Source organism: Quercus robur, chromosome 5 (genome assembly GCF_932294415.1).
Source record: "Quercus robur chromosome 5, dhQueRobu3.1, whole genome shotgun sequence".
In the NCBI taxonomy this organism is placed as follows: Eukaryota; Viridiplantae; Streptophyta; class Magnoliopsida; order Fagales; family Fagaceae; genus Quercus; species Quercus robur.
The window spans coordinates 54071805-54077552 of record NC_065538.1 but is presented as its reverse complement, the minus strand read 5'-3'; positions in this window follow the sequence as shown (position 1 = coordinate 54077552).

Sequence of the window (5748 nt, the reverse complement as noted above, 5' to 3'; positions counted from 1 at the left end):
GAAAAAGTGGAGGAATGAAAAAAGTATGTTTGTTTAAATTTACTCATATACCCTTGTTAAAAAATGATGCCCAATTTTTTTAAAAAAAAAAAAAATTGACCCAAAAAAAAAACCCAAATTTATTAAAAAAAAAAATCATGTCTAGAAAAAAAAAAAAAATCTTGTCTAGAAAAAAAAAAAAAAATCTCATCTTAACAAAAAAAAAAAAAAAAAAAAAAAAAAAAAAAAAAAACAAAAGAAAGTAAAAGAAAAAAAAAGTTTTTGTCATTTACCAAAGGCAACTTATAGACCAAAGGCAACAACGTACAGACCAGACTTTGGAAAAGTTTTCGTCATTTACCAGAGGCAACGTACTGGACAAGCCCATGTGCAAATGCATGCATTTTCGTCATTTGCCTATCAAACCCACACCATTTAGTTTTCTTTCCATTTTACAGAGAAAACTTTTTAGTGGGCCTGGGAAGAAAACACCTAGGCAAGACAACTGTTGATGAATTGGCTTGGGATCCAAGTATTTATGGTCATGAGTGGAGTTTTGGAGCCTTTAGAGACCAATTTAGTCAAAACCCACAACCAAGCTCAATGGAAACTCATAGCCTAATTCAGTTATCAAATGCAACATGCAATAGCTCTTCTTCTACATCAGCCCAGGATCTCTATTCCATTAATCTTGACTCTAAGTAATATATATAAGCAACTAAGCCTCCAGCTTATGTGATAAGCACTGTGCAAGTTTAATGATAAGAAACTATGAGCTTTGTGGATGTACTTCCAAGATAATACTTTGAATGGACAAATATTTTATTTAAGATGAAGCTAAAGGTATTTTCTAAAATTGTTCCCTCTTGATGATTGAAAACTTTACATTAGACAATATAGTCTAAAACTGCTTGCAATTAGGTTCACTTGGTTGAGGATATTAAAAAGTAGGAGTATAGAAAATGGAGAAGAGATGAAAAAGAGGGAAATAGAAGAAATGTTAGTTTTTGTCTCATGGTGTTTGGTTGAGGGTAGAAAAATGGAGAGATGAAAAACTTTTTTTGTTTGGTTGAGAAGAGAAATGAGAGGCTGAAAAATATAGTTTGTATAAATTTACTCTCATGCTCCTATTAAATAAATAAATAAAACAAATTAGCCAAAAAAAATGATGAACCAAAAAAACCAAAAAAAAAAAAAAAAAAAAAAAAAAATGAGCAAAAAAAATAAAAAAATCTGGATGAAGAGTACCAGAAAAAGACAAAATCCAAAGAAGAAAACCAAAGAAAAAAAAAAGAAACAAATGGGTATCAGAAAAGGACAAAGAAAAAAGGGAGACAGAGAGAAGAAAGAGAAGAAAATGACAAAACCCAAACATGTGCTTTTGGGTCTATGCATATAGGAATAAGAGTTTTATATTTGCTGTCCAATTTTCTCTTTGATTTGGAAAAAAAAAATTGGTGAGTGTGAGGAGAAAAAACTCAAGTTTTACTAGTCTTATCTCCTAAAATTATTCCAATCAAACACCCAAAAAAATCATTTTCTTTCTACTTTTCTTCTACCCTTTTCCATCTTCCTAAAATCACCACAACCAAATAAAACTTTAATGACAAGGATAAAGTTTCACAATAGCATAGGGATGATTCAATTAATAGTGGTGCTTACAAATCCTAAATACACCATAAAACCATATTTCATAATTTACAAGTGTAGAAACTACGGCTCCATATTCTATTTCCGGCACATCAAAAAAAAAAAAAAAAATATATATATATATATATATATATATGAAAATTCAAATACCGTATAAAACACTAATGAACGTTTAGACCCCCAAATACAAAATTACCAACACAAGCTTATAATCAAATAGTATATGTGCAGTATATAAAATATAAGCTATATCCAAATTGGTAACAAACTCTAAACTATAATTAATTACAAACACAGCAGCAATTAAAAGGTAAAGAGAAAGGAAAGAGAGATGCAAACACAAAGAAAATATGACGATGTGTTATCGAAGAGGAAACCGAAGTACTCAATGAAACACCTCTCCGCCGCCCTCCAAGCGGTCAATAATCCACTAAAGAATGAAGTTGGGATACATGAATAGCAGAAGACCCTCCAAGTCTAATCTACCCAGTGCACCTAAGCCCTCCAAGTTTCTTACTCCAACGGGGTTACGCCGAATCTTGTTTTCTCTAGCTTATTGGATCCCGCAATAAGCCCATTGCATCAACCAAGTAAATTGGTCCCTTTCTGAATTGCTTCCCAAGCACCAAAGCACCTCCTCCCTAATATGGGTATAGTGAGATAAGGATTTAGCAAATGTACCTCTCAAGGATATGTAAATGAAGAGGGTGAGAGTAGAGGAATTTGAAGAATCAAGTGATGAAGATTGTGGATGAGTCAATCTTGTTTTTCTCTAGGGTTTCTCCCTCAAAATTCTCTTTGAAAGCTCTCTACATTTCGTGGGTATAAGAATATTTATAGTAGTGTGTATGAGGAATGCGAAAAGTTAGTTTTCATCAAACAGGGCATTCTGGTGACTCAACCTCGCGATTGGAACGAGTCGTGAGTCTTAGTCATGAGTTAAATGCCTGGCCAAACTTGAAATTTTGTCCTCTAGTGCTCCAGCTGTTGTGACCCTTCAGCTCTCCTGCATGCTTCACACATGTGCCATTTGGGCGACTTGCCAGTCACGAGACTCCTTTGAATTGCACACATCTTGAGTTTTCTTCACACTCTCTCACACATTATCCTTACATAAATCCCACTTAAATACAAGGTATCTAATTGCTAAATTACAAGCAAATTTGGTCCAAAATAAAGCCAACACATAATTGAATAAATTCAACCTTACAATATATATATATATATATATTCTATTTCCAGTGAAAAGAGAAAACCACAAGTCAAGAGAAAATGTTTAAAGCATGACCGACAAACTAAAGCAGAGTTAGAATAGAATTACAAAAATGATACAATATTTGACTAGTCATAATTCGTATGACAAGTCTGGTTTGCCATGTAGCTGCCATTACAATATAATTCAAGCCAACTCATTGAGGCGGCCATAGAATTTTTCTTTTTTCAATATCTATTATCTAATAAATAAATAATTTGAATATATCAACATAACCACAAAAAAAAAAAAAAAAAAAAAAAAAAAAAAAAAAAAAACTGATAAGAGATAAAGTTAAAACTAAGAATAGTAAAATGAGAGTAATAAAGTGAGAGATAATCTAAAATGATAATAGACAAGAGAGAAATGTGGAGAGAGAGAGAGAGAGAGATGATATTTTCTACAATTGTGAACTAAGTAGCTAAAGAGAGCAAAATTGTTGTGATAACAAAGCCAAAGAGGGAAAAATTGCTAGCATCACTATAGAGAATTTATGACTACAATATTTCTCTTGATACCATTTTAAAAAAAAAAAGATTATTTTTATGTAATGGGTTAAACAAATTACAAATTTGAATGATTAGGAATTTTTCTTTTTTGAATAGGCTTTTAAAAAAAATAAAAAATTTGTTAACTTGTTATTGTTTGGTCTAGTCTTGTTTTTCTTTGGTTTATTTTGTTGTTATTTGGGCTAATTTTTATTGTTGTTATTTAAACACTTTGTTTATTTTTTAAGGGGTTAAGGATTATATTTGGAGGGTCAGAATTACTTTTGGAATAATGTTATTGAATTTTCAAATAGTGTGTAAAACACCTATGAACGTTTAGACCCCCAATTTATAAATTATCAATTCAAGCTTATTATCAAACAATGTATGTGCGGAATATGAAAACAAGCTAACACAGAATTGATAAAACAATCTAAACCAAAATTAATCACAACCACAGCAGTAATTAAATGGCAAAGATTAAAGGAAGAGAGATGCAAACACAAAGACAACACAGCGATGTGTTATCGAAGAGGAAACCGGAGTTCTCGGCATAAAACCTCTCTGCCGCCCTCCAAGCAGTCAATAATCCACTAGAGAATATAGTTAGGATACATAAATAGCAGAAGACCCTCCAAGCCTAATCTACCCAGTGCACCTAAGCCCTCCAAGCTTCTTGCTCCAACAGGGTTCCGCCAAGCCTTGTCTTCTCTAGCTTACTAGATCCCGCAATAGCCCATTGCATCAACCAAAATGAATTGGTCCCTTTTTAACTACTTCCCAAGTACCAAATAACCTCCTCACAGATATGGGTATGGTGAGATAAGGATTTGGCTAATGTATCCCTCAAGGATGTATCAATGGAGAGGGTGAGAGTAGAGGAATTTGGAGAATTAAAGGATAAAGATTGTGGATGAGTCAATCTTGTTTTTCTTTAGGGTTTCTCTTTCAAAATTCTCTCTGGAAGCTCTCTACAATACGTGGGTATAAGGGTATTTATACTAGTGTGTGTTTGGAATGCGAAAGGTCAGGTTTGTAACAAACAAGGTGTTTTGGCGACTCAGACTCGACTGGAATGAGTCGCGAGTTTGAGTTGCGAACTAACTGCCTGACCAGACTAGAAGTTTTGTCCTGTAGTGCTTTAGTTGGCGTGACTCTTCAGCTCCCCTGCATGCTTCGCACGTGTGACACCTTTGGCAACTTGCCAGTCACGAAGCCCTTCTTAAGTGCACACTTTTGAGTTTTTCTTCATACTCTCTTACACACTACCTTTACATGATTCCTACCTAAATACAGGATTTCTAAATGGTGAATTACAGGTAAATTTGGCACAGAATAAAGCCAACTAATGATTGAATAAATTCAACCTTACAGTTATGTCTACAATATTTTCATAACAAATTTTATGCGACAAACTGTTATTGATGGGTAAAGAGATGATGTCAATATTAGTTCCAAATTAGAATTAGTAACAACTTACCACATATGATTTGTTGTGAAATTACAGTGAAAATGTTATGTCCACAATATTTTCATAACAAATCTTATTCAACAAACTGTTATTGATGGATAAAGAGATTATGCCAATATTAGTCCCAAATTAGAATCAGTAATAACTTACCACATATGATTTGTTGTAAAATCACTATGAAAATATTCTAGATGTAGCATTACTTTTATTTTTGTAAAACTTATTTTTGTGATTTTCAAGTTAAGGTGTTTAACATTTTTATTACAAGCTTTGAAGATACATCAATGGTGGAATGAAAACTCAGAGAGAGAGAGAAAAGAATGATGTCAAACTTGTATATTGAATTAATTGATAAGTTTACAATGCTCTGTTCTTTATATAGTGAGAACAGAGACAGGAAAGCTGAGTAACAGAAAAATAATTGCCTAACCAATCCAAACTGTACACGTGGAATAAGAGATAACAAACTCATTAACCTGTATACAAAACGACAACCGTTTATGGTTATGGCTATCTAAACTAATCTAAACTAAACTACTGTAGTTTAGCTCTATATTTACAAAAATACAATGCTTTGTAATACAAACACTGATATCTATATCTTATAACAAACTCAATCTAGGATGATCAAAATAAATTAGTTTAGTATATAATTTTTGTTGCAAGTATATATATATATATATATATATTTATATATACTGCAAATCAGGATGATCCTATCCTATTACCACCCAAACTTAAATGTGGAGCCACCCATTAAAAAATTCTAATTCAAGGGCTGATATTAAAATGATTTTTCAACTTTTTAATTTCAGCCATTAGTTCACTATTGAATAAGGCTATTGCATCAAATCCAGATCCACTCAACTACCTATTGTAAAAATTGAAAAAATAAAAAATAAACTAGA